This window comes from Ambystoma mexicanum, chromosome 5q (genome assembly GCF_040938575.1).
Source record: "Ambystoma mexicanum isolate Mex_15411 chromosome 5q, UKY_AmexF1_1, whole genome shotgun sequence".
NCBI lineage: Eukaryota > Metazoa > Chordata > Amphibia > Caudata > Ambystomatidae > Ambystoma > Ambystoma mexicanum.
Window position 1 is genome coordinate 185599955 of NC_090933.1, and position 27182 is coordinate 185627136.

A 27182-nucleotide genomic window follows, 5' to 3' on the forward strand; every position below is an offset into this window, starting at 1 on the left:
CATGAATTAGCAGCAACACGGTGCCCCCTTTGCAAGCAACTCAAGAATCAGCAGCTAGAAGTAGATCATCGGCATACTGTAACAACTTGCAAGTAGAAGGTAACTCAAGCGTATCAAGCTGTCTTTCAACGCTCTACTATAAATGCTTGGACTCTCAGTGTACCCTTGTGACACACGAGTGAATGTAAAGGAGCATCCCCCTAGGGTGAACGTGAACAAATATCTGCTTTCAACATGTACAGGAATACTGAAAAAAAGCGTTTTTCAAATCCACAACACTAAAATGTGTAGCCGTAGCTGGTATCATAGTCAATATTGTAGGAACAGCAGGTACAATTGGAAATTGTGGAGCAACAACATTGCGCGTAAGTCAATAATAAAACGGAAAGGAATTGCATTATCCCCTTTCTTATAAACTGGTAGAATTGGACTATTAGACACGCTCCCCGCAATTTCCTCAATTACTCCTCGCTGTACAAAATCAGAAACAATACTTTTCAAAGCCTGTTCACTGTCAACCGAAATCTTATACTGCGGAATACGCAGCAATTTAACACCTGGTTTCAACACAATTTTAACTGGTCCAATTTGTAAAATTCCAACGTCATTATCATTAACCGCCCATAAATATGTCGGAACCTTATTCAATTCAGTTGGTAAAGGGCTATACAAATATTGTGGAACAGAAGTTTGTTGAAGCAAAAGAGTTAAATACACTACATCCGAAGAACAGTAAATCACAGCATTCAATTCCTTTAAAAAATTCAAACCCAACACATTTTCCCCACAATTTGTCATCAATAAGAATGGACAAGAATCAGTGACTTGGCCCAGTGAAATTGGTACCGGCCGAGTTTGATGTTCTGACTGGATTTTCTGAAAAATGTCTAGGCTTAGGTCTCTTTGAATGGGCTTTTTGAAATACTATTTGTGTATAACATCAGTGCACATTCATATTTGTGGACTCTTTGAATGAGCTTCTTGAGAAATACTTCCTGTGCACATTCATGCCACCTTGAATGGGTTTTTTGAAAATATACTTTGTATTTACTGATGACCTGACTGGATTTTTTTGAAAAAGTTCTTGGTTTAGAAATATCTTTATTGTGTTTAATTAAAATTTAAAAAAATGACCCCATCAGGGTTTCATGTTGCTTACACTGGTATCTTTTTTACAAATAGGATTTAGTGACAGCGCACATTCTTTGCAAAACCTCCAGTTCCTCTAAACTGTGTATTCCCACCTCTGGCTCCTCTGGCTATTTGCTGCAACAATACTCTAGTTTTCAGGTCTCCCTTCTTCTTTTCCACTTTCTCCTTCTCTGTATTAACCCTATTCTCATAGTACTGAGCCATATGTAACACTTCAGACTATGATTTCGCTTGCCAAGCACTCTCAGAAGTCATGATCTGTGATTGGATCTCAGGCAACAATCCACGCACAAACTTGTCTACAAACAACCTTTTTCCTGGCTCTGTACTTAAGTCTTGACCACTTAAATCTGAGAAACCGTGCTCGGACCTATTAAAATACTATGTTGCACCCTCTGACTTCAATTGTATGCAAGCCGTAAACTTATCCCATATGATTCGTTTTTCAGGAACCAGAGTTTTCAATTTAGTCACTATTCTACCTGGCAAGATCAGTATCACCTGTGGCGGTTTCTCACCGGCATTTCTTTCCCCATCTACTCGTACTAAGGTATCCCATGTATCACCCAACCCTGCCTGATCATCTACAGTTCTAATCTGCTTCCACAAATCAGCAGGAAGGTTCACGGGAAACAACAAATCTATATCACCCAGCGTGAAAACTGACGAATGCAAGACAGATTCAATTTTTTTTATAAAATCCTGTTGGATTCTTCCTAATATCTGTAATTGATTGCCTAATGGTATTCACTTCCTGTCTAGAAAGTGGGACATGCTGTCAGGATTAGTCAGGCGAGTACAAAGGCAGCGAATATGGCAAGGGAAATGTGCACCCAGGAACAACGACTCATGTATGCTAGAACCCAGGAGTGCAAATAGAGTGTGACATCAAAACTAATATATGAAAAGGGATGTGGGGTAAGCACCTGACCGCGAGGAAAGTCGGCAAGCGCCTTACCCCCAATTGCTGTTACAGGTACTGACAGCGCTAAACCCACGTGGAGGGCAAGCAATGACAGGATCTGTGTACTAACACTCTTGATGGTATTAAAATAAGGAAACTAAAGAACTGTACTCACGAGGACGAGATAAACCTCTTGAATGTCAGCTAGCCCACGAATCCTGTAGATGAAACTGGGACCCCGAAAGGCTAGAACAGCAATGGGAGGAAAACTAAATACCTAAGTTGGAATAGTGATTACAAAATAGTGAGGAAAACATAAGCATTCACACAGGAGCTAGCTACAACCGCACACCACACCTAATAATCAAAGGGGAAATAAATGCAGAAGTGCAATGGAAAACATGGAATGGATCCCACTAGAAAGTAAGGATCAGGAGCAGGGAAAAACGAAATAACCAATGCAAACTTCTCCCTACCCCTCCAAGGAAAAGACAGGAAGCTAAACTAAGAGGAAGGCTAAGGCAAACTGGTTTACAGCAGCAAAGGACAGAGTCAAAGAAATATAGAACACAGACAAACTGGGCTGCATCTAAAAGGGGAAAGCACTGAGAAATGCTGCCTGCAAACAGAGGAAGACAAAAAGGGAAATCAAGGGAGCAGAAATCAATTAGCGGATGAATCCGAGATTCAGGGCGGAGGAACAAGAAAACAGGAACTAGGAACTAGGTACAAAGGCAAGGAACAAGGAACAAGGGACTAGTCACAACAGCAACACTGCAAACGATGACCAGCGCTGGACTGAAGTAAGACTGAGGCTTTTAAAGCTGCTTAACGAGCACACGCCTCGGGTGTGCTGATTGCTGAACCTGCAGCCACAGCTGTTACCTATCCTCCACCCAACCTTGTCCTGCAAGGGTGGAGGTGGAGCAGTGGGCCAGGCATTCTGGGAAGCATAGTCATTTGGTTAAAGAAGCATGCTGGCTGCCAAAAACCTGGAATGGATCCGGAAGGGAAGTAGCTTGGAAAATAGGGATTTAGCGCTCCCCATTCATCACAGCACTGTAGCATAAGGTTCGGAGGAAAAGTCCAGTAGTGAATAAACCCCAAATCATGCCCCCAAGTGGTGGGAACGGGAGCGAAGGGAGCGAGTCGTGACACATGCACAAACTGTGAGACATAATGTGCTTCAGCATTAGTGGCAGGTGTTCATGCTGCGGCATTAGCTGGAATTTCTACTTTCGGAACAAATGTCGGAGGAACCTCCCTCATCGGCAATTGTAAAGTATGTAAATCTAAACGTTTATTAAGCAACAAGGCTAAGTGAAGTGACAAAGTACTCAAAACAGTATCGGGCGAAAAAATGCTCTTTTATAAATAATCATCAAATATGCGGGACAACGTTCCTTTCTTTTCATAAATTCCACTTGTAGAATTGAGAATTGTAGAAATGAGCCAAAACTACTCCTCATTTGTAATCGACAACAACAACATCGCCGTGGCTAAGGAGGTTAAAACCCTTGGCTTCTATTTAGACTCCACACTTACCTTCAAAAAACAAGTAAATGCTATGGCATCCGCCACCTCCTATACATGTAAACTTATTAGAGCAGCCAAACCGTTCCTTTCATCTAATAACTATCACCTTAGCTACAGCGTTGATCCTGTCCAAGTTGGACTATTGTAATGCTCTCTACTTAGGCAGCAATAAATACATTACGAACAAGATTAAAATCTTGCAAAATAATGCTTTAAGAGCAGCCCTAAGCATCCCGAAGAAAGCCCACATCTCAGAGACTAGAAGATCTGTCAACTGGCTTTCCACAAAAGACAAAATCTTCCTTAAATAATTATCTCTCACAAATGCCTCCACCAAGCTGCCCCTCAATACCTGATAACGAGATTCACTAGACCGGTATCCTGCCGCCCCTCCAGAAAAGCCAACTCCAACCTCCTTCTGGTAACCAAGATTCAAACGCTCTATGTCTGGGGGGGAACAGCTTTCCTGTTAAAGCAACACAATTTTGGAACTCCCTACCACCATCCCTTATGGAAGACCTTCCATACCCACAATTCAGATCCAATATCATCCTCTGGATTAAGGAACATGACACTTAATGTACCTCCATGCTGCGCTATAATGTAAATATTGTAAATTGTGTATATCCACTGATCCTCTATGCTTAGATATATTATATAACGTGTAAACCTTGTGTATCTCCTTGTAATTATAACCTGCTGTATCTGTTTTCAATGTTTTTGATGTTTCCAGCAATGTAACCACAGTTGGATTCCATCTATTGTGTTCTCTGTAACCTAAGCTATACAATCCTCTTGCTGCTCTTGCGCCCTGCTACCCTTGGGTTAGGTGCACACTACAAATAATGAAACAAACAAACTCTATCATCACCTGTAACACTTTCCTTTGCATTGCCAGAGCATGCTGACTAAACATGTCATGCACTTCAATGGAAGAAATCGACACATCCGAAATCCATCTAAGAGCGTCTCTCGTGCAAACGCGCGTTTCTTCACTCATTGGTTTCAATGGAGGAAGAAATTGCTTATTCACATATGAAGCTTGCCGTTCATTTTAATCCATCTCATCTTTCTGTAACCGATCTAGCTCCCTTTTAAACCCAAATACCTTCTCTACATGCTCATACACTTTCTCTGCAGTTTCCCTTGGGCGGGCAAGGACATTCAAATCCCTCAACCCCTGTGGGACATTCATGTCCGTCAAATCACTCCATATATCAACTATATACGTTTCCCTCTGTTCTATCAAAATATTCTGTTCAGGAATACCTGTTACACCTCGCCCTCGGCCGTGCCGCGTTTCCCGGGTTCTGCCTCGTTGCTCTCGTATGAGCAAGAACAATTGGGGAATTCCGGTTAAAACCAAAATAAGGGACAGGAAAGTGATCGCCCTTCATAAAGGGTTACGGCGCCGGCACGCGCCCTTCTTATCGCGCTGGCAGCTGCCATGGCAAATTTGTACGCGAACTACAGTATCCAGAAAACCTGTTACGTTGTAGTTCTCGGCGTTGAGAGGGGAGCCTCATTTTCAATCGATACGCCTCTTGTTGTTATTTATTCCACAGCGGCATACAGAACGCTGCTTCTGTTTAAAGTTACAACCGGCTTACTTTCCGGAGTGCCCTCCCGGTATCTTGAATTGTGAAGTCCTGTTTTTTCCCGTGTACCGACCCTGCCTGCACACGGACTCCTTATTCTGAATCCCCGATTTGAACTGTTTTCTGACCTCCCGTGTACCAGACCCCTTGCCTGCTTTTGGAACTCTTGGACACTGATTCTGCTGTGTTTCGTGACCGCCCGTGTACCAGACCCCTTGCCTGCTTTCGGAACTCTTGGACACTGATTCTGCTGTGTTTCGTGACCGCTCGTGTACCAGACCCCTGCCTGCTTCCTGGACTCTGAGACAGTAATTACTCCGGTAAGAAAAACTCTAATTGGAACACCATTTTCTGTGGAATTCGACTTCATTCCTAAGTGCATCTTTTGAACGCTTTGCTGTGGTGCACCATCCCGAAACCAGTGCGACCCTCGTTCCATTCGGGGATAGCTACCTTACTAACCTCCCTATTTTTTATTTTATACTTTCGTTGTTTTCCAGGACTCTTACTTCAATCCTATTTCCATCAGGGGTAAAGTATAGTTTTTCTTGGTTTTTCCATACTGCAGAATTAGACGTTAGCCATATACTAAGACCTCTCTACTTTATAGGTTATTCCGGTTCCTTTGTCTTAAGGGGAGATTAAACCAGGTACTACTAAAGGGGAATAGTCTTGGGAATAAACCAGTTTCATTATTGGCAGATTATTAACTTGTTATACTTTCCTTTACAGCCTGGGTTTGAGACGGTCGGTTCTCCCTGCTTTTTTGATCGATCGGTCCCCTTGTCTGTACAGTTCAGCAAGTGGTCATATTGGTTTAAAGAGCTCATTCCCTCACAGAGAGGAGGCTTGGGTAGGAGGCTCCAACCCTAGCTCCTTCAAGCAACTCCCCAGCAATAGAGGTCCGGCCTGTTTTCGTACTCTCCATTGCGGTGAGTAACAGAAACAGAAGCCATGGAAGAGGTTGATCCTTTAACCACCTTGGTTCGCTTGGTATCCGAACTTCGTTCTGATATGACAACCGCACATAGTGCTCTCCATCAAAGGATCGACAATTTGCAGAGTTTCCCAAGCCCCCACACCTTGGGGGTGGATACGTCTGCTGCTACGGCATCAGGTTCAACCGGTCCCATACCCTCTGCCTCTGGCTTTACGACTACCCCGGTGCTTATGGCTGCTCAATTCCCACTGGCCCCCCCAGAACGATTCTCTGGGGATCCTAAACATTATCGCACGTTTATCAACCAGTGCAAATTACATTTTCTCTGTCGGCCCACTGCTTTCCCTAATTCTACAACGAAGGCAGCCTTTGTTCTCTCTCACCTTGGGGGTACCGCAGCCGCTTGGGCTAATCCGTTACTGGAATCTAATAGTTACGTCCTATATGACTGCGATGCTCTCATCACGGCCATGAACCGAGTATTCGACACCCGCTATAAATCCCAGGCTACTGACCTGGAGTTCCTCAATCTGCGTCAAGGCACATCCTCTTTGTTTACATACCTTACTAAATTCAATCAGTTGGCAGCTGAAACTGATTGGCCGGAGGAGAAAAAATCAGCCGTGTTTTACAAAGGGTTGTCAGAGGAATTAAAGGACGTTTTGGCCACAGTACCAGTGGTTCCAACCACTTTTGGTGAACTATTAGACCTGGTATTACAAATAGATGCTAGAAGAACCGAAAGAAGTGGTGAACGCAAGTCACCAGCCCCTGTTACTCTGCAGGTGGAACAGTCTTCTCCTTCTACTTCGCTTCCCGAACCTATGCAGATCGGGGCAGTAAGAGGTCCTTTGACTTCTGCACAACGAGATTATCGCAGAACGCATAATTTATGCATGTATTGTGGATCTGCTGAACACCTTCTGAAAGATTGCCCTAAGAGACCTGTCAAAAAGCCGGGAAACGCCAGAACCCGGCGATAGACAGGGTCCCTATCCCGGGGGTGCTTTCCTTGGACTCTCATGGTGCTGTTGCTATTCCTGTTAGCCTTCCTGTGGTATTTACCACTGGAGATAGTACCTTTACTTCATTGGCGATCATTGATTCCGGGGCCACCGGGAATTATATGGATTACGATTACGCCACAAGTAAGAACGTTTCGGTTGTCTCTAAAGCCCAACCCGAGGCTGTTCACGCTGTGGACGGTACATCCTTGGTCTCTGGCCTAGTCACACAAAATACCTCTTTAATTCATATGCAAACCAGGGAAGGACATGCTGAATCGATCTCCTTCGATCTCATTAAAGCCCCTCAATTCCAGGTCATCTTGGGCATCCCTTGGTTGCAACATCATAATCCAGCCATCGACTGGACAAGAAAAACGGTGCAGTTTCCTTCCACTGAATGTAACGAAAAGTGTTTCCTAGACACTAGTGTGTCCTCTGAGTCTTCTTGTCAAGCCTTGGTAGCATCTATGTCCATGATTGGAGCCATCACTAAATCTCCCGAAACCGAAATCCCGCCTGAATACAAGTCTTTCTGTGATGTGTTTGACAAGGGAGGGGCAGACCAATTGCCACCTCATAGGCCTTACGACTGCCCAATCGATTTACTGCCAGGTGCTAAGGTCCCGGCGGGTAGGGTCTATTCCCTTACGGTTCCAGAAGATAAGATATTAAAGGACTATATTGACAAGGCATTGGCCACGGGGTTCATTAGGCCTTCCAGGTCCCCTGCGGCTTCTCCGCTCTTTTTTGTTCCGAAAAAAGAGGGCGACCTCCGCCCCTGTATTGATTATCGGGCATTAAACGCGGTGACGGTAAAGAATCAATATCCCCTCCCGCTCATTTCAGTGCTCTTGGACCAGCTCGGTTCTTCTGTAGTCTTTACCAAGCTGGACCTTAGGGGGGCATATAATCTCGTTCGAATGCGAAAAGGGGACGAGTGGAAGACCGCATTCAAAACACGCTACGGACTATATGAATATCTGGTGATGCCGTTTGGTCTCTGTAATGCCCCTGCCACCTTCCAGGCATTCATGAATGATATTTTCCATGACTGTTTGGATCAGTTTGTTGTAGCATATTTGGACGATATCCTCATATATTCACCCTCCAGTGAGGAGCACACGAGGCACGTGCAAATCGTCTTGCAACGGTTGAGGGAAAACCACCTGTTTGTCAAAGCTGAAAAATGTGTCTTCAACTCCACTGAAGTGGAGTTTCTTGGTTACGACCTGACTAGTAGAGGTATAAGAATGAGTCGCTCTAAAGTCAGGGCTGTCTTGGATTGGCCTGTTCCTACGTCAATGAAAGCCTTGCAATCCTTTTTGGGGTTCTCGAACTTCTATAGGCGCTTCATCCGTTCTTTTTCTTCTATATCAGCGCCGTTGACGGCTTTGACCAGCTCTAAGAAATCCTATCAATGGAACCAGGAGGCACAAAGAGCCTTTGACACCCTTAACGCAGCCTTCACTTCCGCCCCAGTGTTACAGCACCCTAATCCGTTACTCCCATTTTTGGTGGAGACCGATGCCTCTGGCTCGGCTATTGGGGCGGTTCTATCTCAAAAGTGTCCAGATTCAGGGGAAGCCCATCCGATTGCATTCTTTTCAAGAAAACTGACGCCCTATGAGCGCAACTATCCAATCACAGAAAGGGAACTCTTAGCCATAAAAGACGCCTTTTCCGAATGGCGGCACCATCTTTTGGGGGCTCGACATCAGGTCACAGTTTTTTCGGATCATCGGAGCCTTTTGGCGTTTAAATCAATGAAATGTCTTACTGCACGACAGGCTCGCTGGCATCTCTTCTTTTCCCAGTTTTATTTCACAATCACATATCGACCGGCCCGATTGAATACTTGTGCAGATGCTTTGTCACGCATTGCCTTCCATTCTGACAACAAAACCTCTGACAAACCGCTCTTGTTACCTGGTAACGTTGTTTGTGCCTGCACTCCTCAACCTAGCCTGCGGACTTTGATTTCGGATTGGGTCTCCGCGCATAAAGAAGAATGTGAGACTCTCAATCTTGATGTGGTTCAAGGCCTACCCTACATCCAAGGACGCTTGTTAGTGCCTCCAGGACAGGCACGATTACGTGCTCTAGCCTGGTCTCATGATTCCCTATGTGCGGCTCATCCGGGTCAGCAAAAGACGCTGGAGGCATTACGCCGTTGGTCCTGGTGGCCTACCATGTCAAGGGATGTGATTGACTATTTGGCATCCTGTTCTGTATGTTCCCAATGCAAGGTCTCCCGTTCTAGACCTGTGGGTTTGTTACGCCCTCTCCCTGTGCCTCACAAACCCTGGTACATGGTTTCCATGGACTTTATTGTGGACCTACCTCCTGTGAAAGGTTTTGACACTATCTGGGTAGTAATCGATTATTTCACCAAGATGGCGTTGTTCATTCCCTGTACAGGTCTGCCTTCTGCCCCTGTGTTGGCTTCCCTTTTTCTCCAGAACGTTTTTCGGTTCTTTGGATTGCCTGCCATCCTGGTTTCGGATCGTGGCTCTCAATTTACATCACGTTTCTGGAGAGCTTTGACTGCTTCATTGGGTATTGACGATCGGTTCAGTTCTGCTTATCATCCTCAGACGGACGGGCAAACCGAAAGGGTTAATGCCACCCTTGAACAATTTCTTCGGTGTCTCTGCCTTCGTTTCCAAGCATCCTGGTTGACGATGCTTCCCTCTGCTGAATTTGCGTACAATAATTCCATGCATACCGCCTCAGGGGTCTCCCCGTTTTTTGCCCTATATGGTTGCCATCCACGATCTTTACCGTTTGATCCTGCGCTTCCCATTGATAACCCGGCGGCTTTGGACTGTGTACGGGAATTGGTGACGACCCGTAGTACGGTTCGCTCTCATCTACTTCTAGCTCAGGCCAGGGCAAAGAAAAATGCTGATCGTCACAGAAAACCGGCACCTGCTTAAAAGGTGGGCATGAAAGTTTGGTTATCCACCCGTAATTTGCGGATTCCTGGCAAGCGCTTGTTGTTACCTAAATTCGTGGGTCCTTTTCCCATTATTGAGATTATTAATCCGGTGGCTGTGCGCCTTTCTTTGCCTTCCTCGTGGAATCAACATCCGGTATTTCACGTATGTCTCCTGAAGCCTTGTCCACCCTCTGTTCGGCTGCCCGATCGCCCTCTTCCGATTCAGGTGGATGGGGATGATGAATACGAAGTAGCGGACATCCTGGATTTTCGTCTCCGTAGGGGGCGCCCCTTTTATTTGGTGGATTGGAAGGGTTACGGTCCCGAAGACAGGTCCTGGGAGCCCTTGTGCAATATACATTCTCCGGCTCTCTTACGCCGTTTCCATGCACAGAGGGGGTCTGCGCCGCCTTTGGGGGTGGATGCTGTTACACCTCGCCCTCGGCCGTGCCGCGTTTCCCGGGTTCTGCCTCGTTGCTCTCGTATGAGCAAGAACAATTGGGGAATTCCGGTTAAAACCAAAATAAGGGACAGGAAAGTGATCGCCCTTCATAAAGGGTTACGGCGCCGGCACGCGCCCTTCTTATCGCGCTGGCAGCTGCCATGGCAAATTTCTACACGAACTACAGTATCCAGAAAACCTGTTACGTTGTAGTTCTCGGCGTTGAGAGGGGAGCCTCATTTTCAATCGATACGCCTCTTGTTGTTATTTATTCCACAGCGGCATACAGAACGCTGCTTCTGTTTAAAGTTACAACCGGCTTACTTTCCGGAGTGCCCTCCCGGTATCTTGAATTGTGAAGTCCTGTTTTTTCCCGTGTACCGACCCTGCCTGCACACAGACTCCTTATTCTGAATCCCCGATTTGAACTGTTTTCTGACCTCCCGTGTACCAGACCCCTTGCCTGCTTTCGGAACTCTTGGACACTGATTCTGCTGTGTTTCATGACCGCCCGTGTACCAGACCCCTTGCCTGCTTTCGGAACTCTTGGACACTGATTCTGCTGTGTTTCGTGACCGCTCGTGTACCAGACCCCTGCCTGCTTCCTGGACTCTGAGACAGTAATTACTCTGGTAAGAAAAACTCTAATTGGAACACCATTTTCTGTGGAATTCGACTTCATTCCTAAGTGCATCTTTTGAAAGCTTTGCTGTGGTGCACCATCCCGAAACCAGTGCGACCCTCGTTCCGTTCGGGGATAGCTACCTTACTAACCTCCCTATTTTTTATTTTATACTTTCGTTGTTTTCCAGGACTCTTACTTCAATCCTATTTCCATCAGGGGTAAAGTATAGTTTTTCTTGGTTTTTCCATACTGCAGAATTAGACGTTAGCCATATACTAAGACCTCTCTACTTTATAGGTTATTCCGGTTCCTTTGGCTTAAGGGGAGATTAAACCAGGTACTACTAAAGGGGAATAGTCTTGGGAATAAACCAGTTTCATTATTGGCAGATTATTAACTTGTTATCCTTTCCTTTACAGCCTGGGTTTGAGACGGTCGGTTCTCCCCGCTTTTTTGATCGATCGGTCCCCTTGTCTGTACAGTTCAGCAAGTGGTCATATCGGTTTAAAGAGCTCATTCCCTCACAGAGAGGAGGCTTGGGTAGGAGGCTCCAACCCTAGCTCCTTCAAGCAACTCCCCAGCAATAGAGGTCCGGCCTGTTTTCGTACTCTCCATTGCGGTGAGTAACAATACCCTATTGAACAGAAATCGCAACTAGAACAGCTAATTCATCACCCTTTTCAATATACTTTTTAGCACATGTATATAATTCTCTTTTTCTGTCCTTAGATACTGTACCACGAGTCACTATTCTAGGATCAGCTCCTGCCCCTTTAACCACTGCAGGTGAAGCAGAACCACCTGGCAAAGAGTCAATAGGTAGCAGAGAGAATACTGCTAGTGGCGCAGACAGAATTATGGGGACAGCAACTGTCGGCAAGGGTGGAGGTGCAGGAGGGGGAACAACAACAGGAAGAAGAGGAACAATGGGAGGAGGTGGACCAACAACGGGAGGAGGTACATAAGGAGGTGGTGCAGTTGAAACAGTTCTACGTTCATTTAACAATTTATTAAGAAACTCATCTGATGTATGAAAATCCTGAGAGGGATATATCTTTTGCTAATCTAATTGAAAAGCCCTGTCCATATTTCTAATGAATTCTAACTGTTTCTGCTGATCATGCAATGATGCTTTCTCAGAATTCGTCATATGTCTACGTGCATGCTTTTATTTACTTCTGAGTGGCTGCATAGCTTCCTTCCTTCAATCTTTAACTGCATCAAATGCTGCAGGCCTAGCCTTTTTTCTCAACAATGCAGATTCTAAATGTCTAGGCGGGCAATTTCAAAACTACCATAGACTGGCCAAGTTCGGAAACATGCCTGGTCTGTCTGTGCCAAATTTCATTAAATACGATAGTTCCTAGGCCATACCTACAGTACATTATAAAAGCCGGCGACCCATCGGGTGGCACAAGTTGGCCTTGTTCCATAGATTGTCTATCTCTGCAGAATAATACCCTGAAACATGATGACAATTTCCCAGGCATATCAGATCACTGGTGTTACCTGGCATCGTTTGTATTTGCAAAAACAAATCTGGAACCAATATCAGGATTCTTAGGAATCTGGGTACGACTCACCTGATTTCAAAATACAAAGGGTCAGATCGGATTACAAATCATCGTGGCTGGCATCCTCGCAAAACAGGCCTCGATACGGGGACCCTCGTTGTGATGTCTCACTAAACACTGCCCACCGTCCAGGGATCGGGCGTGCAGTACTGCGGAGGAATCGCGTCTCACTTTGCAGGGGCCCCCTTCACTCTCCGATCCCGGTCCGACAGCCTCGTCTTCATCTTAGGAGTGTGACATTGATCCTGAGGGTCCATATTTGGGCACCATCTGTAAGATTAAAGAAATATCGAGGCTCAATACCACTTAATAGAAATACGCCAGTCACAAGTACAATGGTACAAGTACACTTTTATTTCTCAGAACAGCTCTCTGGTCTCTCAACACCTCCCAATGTGTGGTAGCGGACACTGTGAGATGAGAGAGTGCTGGACATTACAAAGACACAGGTTTATATACACTTTCCACAGTCCCGGTTACATCGTCCAGCCCATCTTCCATTTACATATTCACTTAGGGTTCGTACCCAGTTCACATAACTAATACAGATTCAAACAACTATACATTGTTCAATGTTTTCCTCAAATACTAGACATGCTTTTCTCTACATAAGACACAATGGTAACATTCTTTGCTTTACTCGGTCATGTTGGTTTTTCGTTTGTTCTCGAGCTCAAAGTTAGTCCAGTTTCAAGAAAGTATCACAAAAATTTCTGCAAAGGTACACAGTTTTAGCTATTCAACATTCTGTTCACTGTTTGCATGAGGATGATGCTATTGACAACATCTAAATTACTGTTCAGTTCAACACTAGTTTAGCTCCAAGGTTTCTTAGTGCAGGACAAACAATCCACTTTCAGCGGCTTCAACATGTTTATCTACGTTGACACAGCACAAAGTTCCTTTTGCTCTGCTGGAGCCAAAAACACAAATTCTTACATGGGACGGAAAGCAGGAGTTAATCAAAATGGCGGATAACTTAAGATGGCGGCGTAGTCAGTCTGTTTTCAGGTTCATTCAAATGCGCTTAGGCCAATGTTCAATATCAGGCGGTATTATGCAAAATATACTTTTACAGTGCTGTCTGCCTTGCTACTCCTGTGCTCTCATGCTCCACCTTTTATCCCTGTGGGGAAGGGAAAGGGACATCAGGTGTGTGTGATTTTGGTCAATTGCCTGACTTTGCCTGACCCTTGTATTGGGACATGTCAGGTAAACGGCTCTTGTGTTAGCCCATTGTCTTTTGTTGTTTGCGAAAGTGTTTGTGTGGAAAAAGGGGGGCAGTGTTTCAGAATATCCTACGTGGTAGAATGGAGAAAAGGTGTTGGAAGAAGGGGGATACCGCGTCTCACCCATGGGTGTCCCACTTGCACTCCCGAGGATCCCCCATCCAGGTGATCCTCCCTCACTGGTACACCCCCAGGAACTGGATCCAATAGTGATGGCTATGTCCTGGCCACCTGGATGGCAGCTCCCTGGGGACCAGTTAGGGAGACACCTTCAGGTTTCTCACATCTCACTGTGCCTTTACACAAATTGCCATGTGTTTGTCCATTCCCTAGCCCATTGTGCTGATCTATGCTGGGGGACAAATGCTTTTGGCCAGTGCATTCACATGTTAGTGGGTGCTGGTAGACTTACCGCCATCTCCGTGGCTTGCTGCTCTGGCCTCCATGCTCTCATGGCCTTCTCCATCCATGGTGTCATGGCGAGGGGTTCCACAGTGCCACCTCCTCTGGCTGCACTCTCTCCCCTGTGGTGGGAAATGAGGCTGCAGTCCCTGGTCTTTAGGTCGCTCCACCACTTTCTGTAATCTTCTGAGTCATGTGGGATGATGACCACTGCCACCACCATGTCCCTGATGGAGGACCATATGGAAGCCTTCCCCTGGGCAGAGGGTTTGAGATGCCTGCTTCCATAAAGCTCCTCGTCATGGCTGACTACCTCATCCACTAGTACCTGCAGTTCTGACTCAATACATTTCTGCTTTTGCAGCCTCATTGCAGGGACTTTGTCTTTCCCTTTTCCTGTGACATCTTAAGACTGGTATAGTGTATGGATGGCAACAGGAAAAGGGAGATTGAAAGTGGATTGTGTTTTTAAAGATGACTGCCGCCATGCATCCCGTTCTGGCGATGACGCTATTTCCAATGGTGCCAATTTCCCCCGATGTTAATTCCGCCACTGGAATTAGCGCAGGATTTGCCGGTGGTAATGGTAATGTCACAAATTCCAGGCTGATTTACCGTCAGATGCTAATTTTTGGCAGTAACTCCAGCGGACGGAATAACTGTTACCATCAGTGGTGTGTGTGCGCTCCTTCTAAGTCGTAATATGATGGTAATTCCGTTGTATTACCGTCCAACTCATATTGAGCCCCATGCATATTCTGGACAAATGTTAGGTCTTGGATTTGACTAGTAAGGCGGTGACTGCATGTGCCATTGGGTCATACATAGCCTCATGCTGATGCTGCATAGCTGTTTCTCTCCACTTTTTCTGAGGTGGAGGAGCCATTCTTGCTGTGCTGTACTGGGTGGTCTGGTGGGGCGGAAACCAACCCAGCACCCACATTTGTCAGGAGTCAGGTCACTACTGAATTAGCTCCCTACATCATGAGATGGCTTCCTTGTATTAGCGTGGCGTGAGGACAGTGTGGGGTACTGGCCAGGGAAGTTAATGTGTAAGTTCGCTTAGTCAGGCTGGATGGACTGAAGGAGTAGAAGACAGTAATATGGCAGATGTACCAGGCAATCTCCAAAACAGGTGGCAGACAATGAAAGGGGATGGCAGGAAGGAACACCAACCCAGAAGATGGGAGAGCTGGGAAGAAAGGGAAAGAAATCAAGGGATGAGGCTCACTACAGGATCAAGGACTGGTGAGGGAGAAAGGAGGCTTAGACAGGCAAAAAGAAGGGATACTAAAAGCAGAGTGAACACAGCAAAAACTAGACGAAAAGCGGGTCAGGAAGCATATGAAGCAAGGGCAGCATTAAGATGCAATGGCTGTTGAGCGGGTTATATATCTCCTGCTTAACTGAGACAAGGCCATACACTACAAAAGGGTTTGCTATGGCAACCTGGGATACCTTCTGTACTGCACAAGTGTAAACCCTGTAAGCCGATCCTCCATAATCAACATAGTGGCACCCTGTGTTTCTGAGCTAAGACTGCGTATGTCTGCAAATGTGGTAGAGTGACTTGTTCCCTTAGCTGAGTGCTGCCCAGAATGCCTCTGAGACTGGTACCAGTGGTGATAAAGGCACCAGGGTGGCTGCACCTTCCATGTGAGTGACAGCGCATGTAGCGGATTGAGCGCATAACACACTGCCACTATAAGGGGTAATCCTAACACTGTTTTACGAACTTTGTACAGCCAACATGGCTGCCACCACCTAAAAAAGGCAAGGTGAGGTCTAGTGCCATACTATAGCTTGATATTCAGTAGTATTTGTCCATGTGTTTTTATGTCAGCACTGATTGGCCCTAGCCCTCGTTTTCATGGCAGTACAGAATGAAGGACTTCTTAAAATTGAGTAGTGTGGAGGCTCCTGGCATTTTACTTTAGGTCCATAGATGTACATGAGCCTTGGACAGTGCAGAACGGCAGCCATCATTTGGAAATGACATGTGCCACTGCCCTGCTAGGTATGGTGCTGTGGAACGATTATTGATTGGTTGGCAGATGCAACAGTGCCCATAAGGCAGTGTGAGGATGAAGTAAGCCACTGTCCATAGCACAGGCATGCCTGCATATATTCTCCACATCAGCTCGAGAAGACCGGTATAGCTGCCTGAAAACTGTAACTATGTCCACGTGACTGCAGAATCCAGTGTTGGCTCTGTTAGGTATGATGGAAAGCTCCCAAAGAGGAGGTGGTCTATGTGATTTGGGTGGGTCAAGCAGTATTGCATGGTGCTGGGTTGGTCCTGTAAAGCCATGCCCCCAGGATGTACCATTAAGAAGACCACTTTGAACATAACAGACTAAATGTATAATACTAACATTTCAGTGTGCGGCTCATTGTTTAAGAATAATCTTTTTGCAACAGGGATACTATTTTGCTTTCCTGACCCATATTGCTACCTGTGTCGCTTTTGGATTATTTGGTGATGAGCTGTGGGTTTCTGCATTTGGTGCAGTAACGCCTCGGATTTGCCATGCCCATCTGAAATGGTAATGGGAGTAGTGGGCCTCTTCCCTTGAAGCACCCATATGCACAAATGGATAGGTGAGAGGCCTAATTGGAGCCTCTAAAGGGGTTTCGGGAGAGAGCTGTCCATGAAGGTTTGTGTTTCTCCTTGGGCTGCCAGCCAAGTTTATTTAATTATAATGAAGCTTGGTTGAAATGGGATATACAATTTACTACTAAATATAATTTAGAACATGTAAAAACACAACTCAGGGAATCTGATAATAATGGAGGAAAATTTAGCAGAGTTGATGGGAACTGAGGGCAGAAACTGAGACACCTCCATAAGAGAACACATAGTATGCTAATAAGTAAGAAGATAGTAAAATATAATAAAATGGCAATAAATCATTTGAAAAGCCAGACCCACTGGACAGAGGTATGGCAGTGTATCACATGTTTATCACCTACCAACCAGAAATGTGCAGATACCTAGAAAAATGTAACATTTTAACTAAGGGAGGTAATATTGACAATTTCCTGTCAATGAAGCGTTCAACATAATAGAACTTTTTTTCTAAGAAGTCTTCTGGAAGCTAAGTAGTAATAAATTATACATATAGAATGGGAAATCTTTCTAAGTTGGTTTTCAGAAGGCTCAAAAAGACTGGGGGACTCAAAGCCAAGAAACCTAGAAGGTACACCCATGAAATTACGCCGTAAATTAGAAAATCCTCAGCAACATAAGGGAGAAGCTGAAGGGGAAAGTCGTAACTCATCTGCCTCCAGGGCTAAACTGTATCCACGTTTGAAGGACATCAGCACGGGGAAAGAATGAGAAGAAACAGGAACAAAATCATTATACAAACTTTAGGGATGCACTGCCTGACACAAGTGGTGAGGGCAAAAGCAGGACAAGTGGCACAAGCAGCACGACCCAGGCAAACGATGCAAGTGCAACCCCAGTAAGCCTCCTCGAAAAGCGCAATAAGCGTGCTACCCTTGTCGTAAAGTCAGGCCAGCCAGCAGGAAGCTCTTACTCCACCAGCCCCTCCGAAATCCTTGCAGGTGTAATTTATCAATAAAATCCACACCTCCAAACCGCACTGAGAATAAAATTAAAATTATTACTGGAGGGTTCTGAGACAGATCTGCGCCCTGGTAACTCAGAAAAGCAGTGAGAAACTAGTTCAAGCCATTGTCTTACCCAGACTTAACTATTGCAACTTCTTGCTAGGTGGGGCAAGTAAGGATTGTCTGGGTAAGCTCCACAAGATCCAAAATGATGCGGTTCAAGCAGTCTTTAATATTGTTCAGAGAGAACCGGTATCAACGGCCCGCAAGGACATCGACTGGCTTCCTGTTGTTGCCAGGATCCAGTTTAAAATACTCACATTGGGCCACAAATGCCTGTTCAGAAATGCACCATCTTATTTGAAGAGCAACTTCTGATGTCTACTGTCTTACCATCCCATGCTTCAAGAGAAGCAGGGGAAATGGCTGATCTTTCCCCATTGTGATTGCTCAAGTTTGGAATGAGCTGCCTGGTAACTTGTGAAAGAAAAAAAAATCATCTTGTCTTTAGGAAGCACTTGAAAACTAGATTATTTGCTTAGGTAGGTCTTCTATCATCTATGTTCTCCCCTTTATAGTTAATTTTGCCTTGTGTCTGTGCAGCGCCCTGGGCGCTTAACAAATATATAGACAGTTATCAGGAGTGGGTGCTAATGGAACTCGTAGCTTGGTAGCTGTACACACCCCATGGACTTCTGGGGGTATGAGGATTTTGTGTAAACCAAACTGAGAAATTTACAAGAGTTGTGCCCTGTCATACAACTCCCTCCTGGGCTAATATGAATCTGCTCATGAGAGGTATTGTGCCTGCCGAAGTACATCAGCTTTTGACTCAAGAGATTAACTGGCCCACAGAGAATGTAGGTAGGGTGCTGAGTTGGTGCAGATTAGAGATGCTTTGGTGCAAAAGACAACTGTGGATTGCCCCTGTAAGACTGATTGACAACAATGTCTAATGGCAAAAAGAGGAAAGATGTGTATTAGGGGTCCACTAAGGCTTGCAATAAATAAATTACCAGTGATAGTCCAAAAAGGAGGGCACACCAGGCAAGAAGTAGCGCTGTGACCTCTGGGTGTTTATTAATCTGCCATTGGTCAGCACCAGAAAGGAATGAACACGAGACACCCTGAACTAGCGGGCAGGGAGACATTTAAATGGCACCTGCCGGATGTTAACCTTCGTAAACAGTATTATGGACACTCTGTGGGCTTGTTACTTTCCAGGGACACCAAAACGTATCATCTGATTGGCTCTTCTTGGTGCGCCTCTCCATTCTGCATCCTTGTTGCCCATACCCACTGGCCAAGGGGTATTTTTGAAACTGCCTTGGTGTGGAGCAAGAGGCTTTCTGTATTTGATCAGTTTCCCCAGCTCCCATGAGTAGTTGTGGGACTGGCTCACCGACCTTGATTACATCACCCGGTGCTGTTCTTAGCAACTGGGGTCTGCTGGAAATGAACAGCCTGAATTCAGTCATGGCACACAGGCTGTGTGTTCAAGTCTAGCCCATGAGGTGAGGTCCACCAGTGGTGTCTCCATAATCTACGCTTACCTGCAGTTTCGCTGCCCTTGTCTTTATGCGGCTGGTTCCCTCGTGCCCATATTGTGTTACATACAAAGTGTCTGCCCTTGTTTTCACCCCCAGGGGTGTGTCCCACCCCACCCTACTCATTCTCACAATTGATAGGAGGACCACCCTGCTTGGCGCTTAATCAGCACCTTCATTGCATTCCCCACTTTAATCGATCTTTTGATCGACACCTTCTGCCGTATAATCTCCCTACTTTGTTCCTTGGGCACGCATAGCTGTGTCACCCTGTCCATATCCCCTCCTTCTTCCTCGTACCTTTCCAGTGTGTCTCCAATTATTAGACAATCCTGTCCATCTAGGGAGCATGCAACCCAAAAATCATCATAGTCTTCTGTATTTGATGGGGGTGCTGAAAAAGCCCCATGCACTACATCCTCTCCCTCATCCACCCTGGGTGGCTGCCTCTCTAATCTGCTTTCTTCATCACCAATTTTATTAGCAGACATTATATACCATACTTTTCCTTTGCAACATTTGCACTGTTTCATTATCCACTGTCCATCACAGAAGGCGATGAGCTTCACAACGAACACAGTGACAGTTACTTTGAACATGACCGCTAGCCACTCTGGCTCCCAAGCAAATAGTGAGTCCATCCAAATGTCCAGAGCTGTACCATGTGTTTCTTTTACCATGTTTTCATGCAATGTATGTATCTCTTCAACTGCCTCCATGAGAGTTCCATTGACAGCCTCGTTGGTGGGTGTTGCTGTGCAGCAGCTGCTCCCAATTTTGTGGCAGACCCCGCCTTTCATTGCAGTCATGAAATCCAGAACAAATCTATTCTGTAGGGCCTCCAGGCAACGGGAATGGTGCTCTTCTCGCACTGCATTCAGTCCTTTTTTAGTTGCATTTGCCAAATGTAGTACCTCATTACGGGTAATCTGCAGCCATTTGGCGTCGGTGGTGGCTTGCAACTCGGGAAGTATTAGAGAGGTTAAGAAAAACGTATGCTTTGTTAAAAATTCATAAATGCTGTGGGATTGCGTCCAAACTCTGGGCTGATTTGCCAGATAGGTAGTTGCTGCTCCATTTCTTTCTCACCACTTGCCCTTGCTTGTCTCTCACCTCCTTCTGATCCTTTTCCTTGTTCCTCTGTATTGATGTGGACAGTTTGTTGAAAGGTAACAGGTCTGCCCGGGGCATGACCAATGCAGGGTTGTGGATGGCCACAAGTGTGCATACCCCTGCCCAGTCTGGCGGCAGCTGGGCATAGGCTTTGGACCCACATGCCCACCAGATGTCCATCACCGCTGCAGTCGCTTTCTGCAATGCCAGGATGCTCATCGTCTTCTTGCAGCCAGTGTCCATCCCCATCATGTGGATGGATTTATGTACACAGGATGGTGTTTCTCATCTATCCATGTCAAGGCATGTACATTCACATTCCATATTCCCCTGCATTCGTTATTTATTTTCTTCACTACCCTCTCTTCATATCCAACCAGCCCTTCTGCACGGCACTGCATCATCCCCTGTTCCGATCTCCCACTGTGAAACACTGAGCCCCTTATTCACATCAGGAAACTGGTATGGCACCATGTTGGGGTTGTGGGTGGCTGATGATTCTTCCCCCATTCGTGCCCCATCTACATTATACTCCAGTATCACATGTTTTGTTGCTTCCTCCCTGGTCAAGCTTTCAAGTTGTATGTAATTATCCACTTATACCTCCTCCCCCTTGTCTTTCCATTGCACTTTTACTGTGTGCCCCTGAAACAACCCCTGAATTCTACATAAGAACAAGTGCATCAGGCATCCCCTGCGTCTGCTGCTCCAGTGGCAGGAATTGTTTTGGTGTCCCTGTAACATGTGGGATGAGCGAGCACACATAGCAACTGCCATTAGTGCTCTCTCGCCCCTGCCTTTTCATCTCGTCATACCACACGTTTCTGGATGCCATGTCTCCCCCTCACCAATGGAGTCATATAACTTCTCACTGCTAAATATGCTTCTGTTAGTACCTGAATCCTTTCCATTGTTGGTTGGCATGCCCCTACTTTCTTTACAGGATACAAACCAGAGGAAAAGGAAGTGAGAAACAAGAAAGAGACAAAACAATCATATCCCAATATTTTTCGCACCACATTTGTATTTTCTTCCATGCCCCCCACTTGTCTCTTGCCCACCTCCTTCTCCTCCTGTGGGTTTCCTGTAAAGTCTGATAGCAGTTAGGAATGTTAATGATAATTGGGTGATACTCCCCATCAAGTTGTGTTTCTCTCTTTTCCTTCTGTTGTACCTTGAGGATGTCAGTGATGTGTATCTATGCCATCCTTTCTTTCACTTTTGCAGCAGTGGGTGTCGCATACACAACTTCGTAGGGGCCAGTGAACCTTGGCTCGTACCACCTCTACACATTGTTACAGAGAGGTACTTTATCCCCCGGGTATAAGGTATAGGAGCAGTGCTTGTGTGAATTCTTCCTCTCTGCGTGCACTTGTCTGTTTTTAAATGTTGGTTGAACCTGCCAGGTAATGTATTTGAGGGCAGTTGTCATTTCAATTAAGTACGTTTGTAGCTCTTCTCCCAGAACCTGTGCAGTGGTATTAGCATCCAAAATTGAACGTGCAGGAAGGACAGGCGCATGCATCCTCCTGCCAGTTACAATTTTGTGCGGAGTCAAGGGCTGATCCGCAACGGGTGAGTTGTGAAGGGCAAAATGCGCTAATGGGAGGCAAGAGACAGTTTTTGAACAATGTCATTGTTAGCTTTGCTAAGCGTTCTTTAAGCAAGCTGTTTAATCTCTCAACAATTTCATTTGCCTGCGGCTGGTACACTATGCATGGCCGGTGTTTTATTTCTAGGAGGTGTGGTATTTCCTTAAAGAGGTCATTGGCAAGACCTTATCTCATTGCATACCCCCATCTTGATAACACCTCCCGTACTAGTATCATTGTGGCTGACTGCGTAATATTTAGCACAGGGCCTGCCTGAATCCAATGGGAAAATGGACAGACAACCACAAGCAAGTACCTATAAGAGGTACATCTGTCTTGCACTTCGACATAGTCGATATGCAAATGCTGGAAGGGCCCTTCCAGTCACAGCAATGTTCCCTTTATAGTTTTCAAAGTATGGCCAGGCAAAAACTGCTGACACACCACACAATTCCCTGTAAACTCTGCCACTCGCTCATGTATATTTGGAACATACCATCCTTCACTTGATTCTGCTGCTATGCATTCTGTCAGGCTTCCAGGAGTCCAAGCGCAGGAGTGGCACGAATGAACCGCCCCCTCTAAGGTTTTGGCGCATGCAAGCAAGAGCTTACGCAGACATCCGTAACCCCAGCGGGGAAAGAGGGTTAGGGAACATTGGTTGGACGGGTACGGGAAAGTAGGAACACCGGATAGAGGTTGCAGGGTACAGTATTGGATAGGACATGGGGTAATTAGGGAAAGTACATTGTAAACAAGGTTTTACATTGCATTCATTCTTCCATGCATGCTTACACTCATTGTGGGTTACAGACAAACCAAATGAAATATCAAGGCACTTAGCTTTGGGTTTGAGCGCTGGCTTCCTGCCTGCGCACTCCAGGTCCGGTTCGCCTCAGAAGCGATCAAACGCTGCAACAAGAGCAGAAATTAGGTAGTGCTCTGCATAGTTCTGAATTACAACAATTCTCATGCACGCATCATTTTCAAACTTTCACTTTTTAACGTTAGGGTTGTTAGTCTCAATGCCACGTGGGGCTCCTGCCGGGCGTTTCTCCCCCAGGGTTCACACGTGAGTATTCTACAGGCGGCGATAACGTTCTTGCCTTAGGCATGCTTTCAAGAACCGCACGTGGTTGTTTGCAGGCAGCTGCCGGCAATGTTGTTTCTGGGCGTGCATTGTTTTGGAGCCACCTAGACCCTAAGGTTAATCACATGCGGGAGCCGCACGTGGCTAATTAGTAGTCAACACATGCAGCGTTAGTTCAAACCCGCACGGGTTAACAGGCGGCCAAAATGTTAGATGCCGAGTCCTGATTCCTAGGTTCTCCCCAGTCTGATAAACACAATACCGCTCTACTTATCTTTTCAGAGGACAGGGGGGTTTCTAGGATCTAGGGCATTACCCCCTGTGCGTGATTCCCCTGTGGCTCCTTCCCCCAACTGTATCAAGCATGCAGCACTTATTTTAGAGTTGCGAGGGGCCGGATCGACTGGTCCTTGGGGCGTGGCCCCTCGCGCTGTCCCCTCTAGCTGGAGCTTCAGCGAATGCGACAGCTCGCACTGGAGTTCGGAGCAAAAGCCCCGTGCTCGGAGATTCGCGCATGCGCGTTGCCTTGCCACTCCCAATGTGGCTTGTGAAAATTAGTTCTTGCCTCTAGGGCTGCTGGGAAGTGTGGTTCTGGAAGGCTTCTTCCTGAAAGAAGGGTAAAGGAGCCTTCTATAGGGCTTAACACTGTTCTGGAGCACCTTTGGTAGTCTTGTCCTCTGCCTGGCCCCTCTGGTCCCCCCACACAAACTAATGGGCCCCCCTGGTCCCCTTGGGACCCTGACACGTTCTTTGAACAGTGCACCTGCTCTAATGTTACACTTAACAACTTCTGTGGTGTGTGAGAGACAACAACCAAATGTATCCACAAATCATTTTCTTCCTGCAGGGCCTCTACTTGCAGATCTATTATCTATACAATTGCCATGGTGTTCAAGCTTTCCCCCTTTTCTTACACTTGACCTGTTCTCTTTTCTGCTGGAATTATTTTCATTCTCTCCTTGGTCCCTGGATATAGTGCTGTGGCCCCCCTAGGTAAGTGGGCCGCTTCTTTTGCTACTCTGTCGGCCATCTCATTCCCTATAGATATTAGGTCCTGCTCACCTGTATGGGCAGCACATTTTATTATGACCACCTCCACTGGTAGCTTCAATGCATCAATCAATCTCCTCAAGCAACTCTGCATGTTGTACCAGAGACCTGTCCCTTCTCCAAAAATCCCCTTCTCTCACACGGTGCTAGTCCTGAATGTATTGTGGATGCCACACAAGCTGAATATGAAAATATGTTAGCTGCATGCCCTTCTGCCATGTTCAATGCACTTATCATGGCCACTAACTCTGCTGCCTGCGCCGAATATTGCTATGGTAATCTGCTGGGATGCTATTACATACTCCCCATTCTTGTAGCACACTGTCGCATCCTCTGTATGTCTTCCTCCTGTGTTGGGGTCTATACTTGAAGACCCATCAATGAAGACCATGTTTGCCCCTTCTATTTCTTCCTCCTTGTTCCCTTCCATTCTGTCCATATGTGCTGCGCAGTGGTGCATGTAATCTCCTTCCCCTGCAGGCTCTGCTATGAATGCTGCTGGGTTTACAATGTGATACCTCACTACCTTGATGGCTCGGTTTGTCAGTATTACTTCATATCCTGACGCCGTTTGAGTTGTTAGTGTACTTTTGGATTTTGCCAAAACAACAAATAATGAATGCTCTACGTACGGCACCACTAGGCACCCCATTGTAATTGTCACTGCCTTTTCTATTGTAAACACTGCAGCTGTAAGCGCTTGTTCACGGGGGAAATATCCCCGAATAACTGGGTATTAAACACTGCTATAATATGCCAATGATCTGTGTCTTTGTGGCTTCTTTTGTCTGAGGACCGCTTCATCACTGAGCCATCTGAGTGGGAAAACAGATAACACTTCTCTTTGTAGTTAGGAGTGGCCAACACTGGGGCATGGGCCAAGGGTTTTCTTTTGTTCTGTGACATTTTCTTTCATTTCTGATATCCACTTTATTTCCCTTTTCTCTTCTGCACCTCCTTGAGGGCCTGCATTAAAGGTTTTGTGAATGTAAAGTAATCAAAGACCTGTGCCCTGCATTAGTTGCATAGCCACAGGAACTTCTGCATCTCCTTCAGTGTACAGGTATATGCTGTCCTGTGAATTACCTCTACCCTCTCCTGTGTTTCAATGGATATTATTTGCCCCAAGTACACAATCTCCTCCTGGCCGTATTGCAATTTTTCCTTATCCACTTTCTATCCCTTGTCTGCTAAGAGTGTCAAGAGATGCACCGAGTCATTTCTACACTATTCCTCACTTTCTGCACACCAACACATCATCAACATATTGTATCACTGTGCTCGGCATTTGTAAATTGCTTAGGTCCATTTGTATCACTCTGTTAAAAATGCTGGGTGATTCGCAGTAACCCTGAGGCAACCTAGCGTGTTCAAATTGGGTTCCCCGATAAGTAAAGGCTGTCAAATATGTAGTCTAGGTGTAGTAGAATGGAAAACAAGGCATTCGTTAGGTCAATGACCATAAAGTACTTCATCTTCACTGGTATGTTCCATAGTATTGTAGCGGGGTTCATGACCAAAGTAAATTCTGCTTCCACTACATCATTAAGAGAGCGTAAATCCTGTATGAATCTCCATGACCCACTCTTTGATTTCTTTATCGGGTATATAGCTGTGTTGCATGGCGATGTGGATGTCTATATTATGCCCTGCTGCCACAGTGCATGTATTGTTGAATATATCCCCTCATCTGCTTATCTGGACAATGGATACTGTTTTGTTCGGGGCAGTAGCGCCCCTTCTGTTAACTTTATCTTCGCCACCCCCAATCCTTTTAATACTCCAGCATCATAGGGTCCTTTGGTCCATAATCTCTCTGGAACGCTTTTGAGATCCTCAGCTGTGTGTCCGCTCCCACTTTTCACCAGCTGTGGTTGTATCAGCACTAGCTTTTCTACCACTTTCCCTGGCAGGAAATTTGTAGCTGGAATACCATCTCTCACTTCTCCTCTCCATCATAGAACAGCTGTTCATTCGTTACTCCTGTGTTACGGTCAGTGTTGGGTCGATGCATAGCACTGTACGCCATTCCATGCTGTCATTGCTCGTCCTGCATAGGATCATCATGTCTTTACGTATCACTACCTCTTCAAGCTGTAGCACTAACATGGTGCCTTTTGTGTCTTCCTTCTGGCACTGTGGTCTGAATAGGAATTCTGGAGCCAATAAAAACACCTTTCCTTGTATCCCGGGACCCACCATAGCAGGATCTGGACCCCATACAAAAACATGCTAGGGTACGTGGGTTGGCCGCGCAGTGTGCTCTGAGCATGGGCTGCTAGAAGGAGCGCAGCCACTTGTGTGTAATAGATGCCTGGCATTGAGCACACCATCCCCTTTTCAGTGAATGTTATTGTGGCATTCTGTTTGCTGAGCAAGTCTCTCCCTATATATTAATAGGCGTGCCTTTGGAATACAATAGTGGTGCTATGATGTGCTGCGTCCCTATTGTTAGTGGTAAGTCTTTTGTTACAGGTACTGTCACCACTGCCTCAGAGAAGCCCTGCTTATCCATTACTTTGTTCAGTAGTGGGACTACCCCTTCCCTTATACAAGATTTGGTAGCTCCTGTATCTTTGAGAAATTAGAATTCTCTTGGTCCTATTTTCACTGCTACCTCGGGTTCCTCTTCGGGGCCATCAGTTACTGCTAGGACTGGACACCCACAAGCTTTCTGTGGGCCTCCCTATTGTTGCGGATTACTCTGTGGAAAAGAGAAATAATTTCCTCTGACAATACTGACCCCTGTGTTATGGGGTACCACGTTCTGTCCTAGCACCAATGTACTTCTGGCAGCTAGTGTGGGCAGTTGTGTCACTCACTCTTTGAGGCATCATTCCCCCATCTGTCAGTCCCCCTTGGGCCTG

General features: G+C 46.0%; 1 long non-coding RNA gene across 2 annotated transcripts in view; it reads right to left on the bottom strand.

Moving 5' to 3' along the window:
* Positions 1 to 27182, bottom strand: part of LOC138498563 (uncharacterized) — a 552766-nt gene that overhangs the window by 393554 nt on the left and 132030 nt on the right. For both annotated transcript variants that reach the window (XR_011278749.1, XR_011278748.1), the window contains one exon: positions 12726 to 12986. This is a non-coding gene — a long non-coding RNA (uncharacterized lncRNA). The remainder of the gene's footprint in view (positions 1 to 12725; positions 12987 to 27182) is intronic.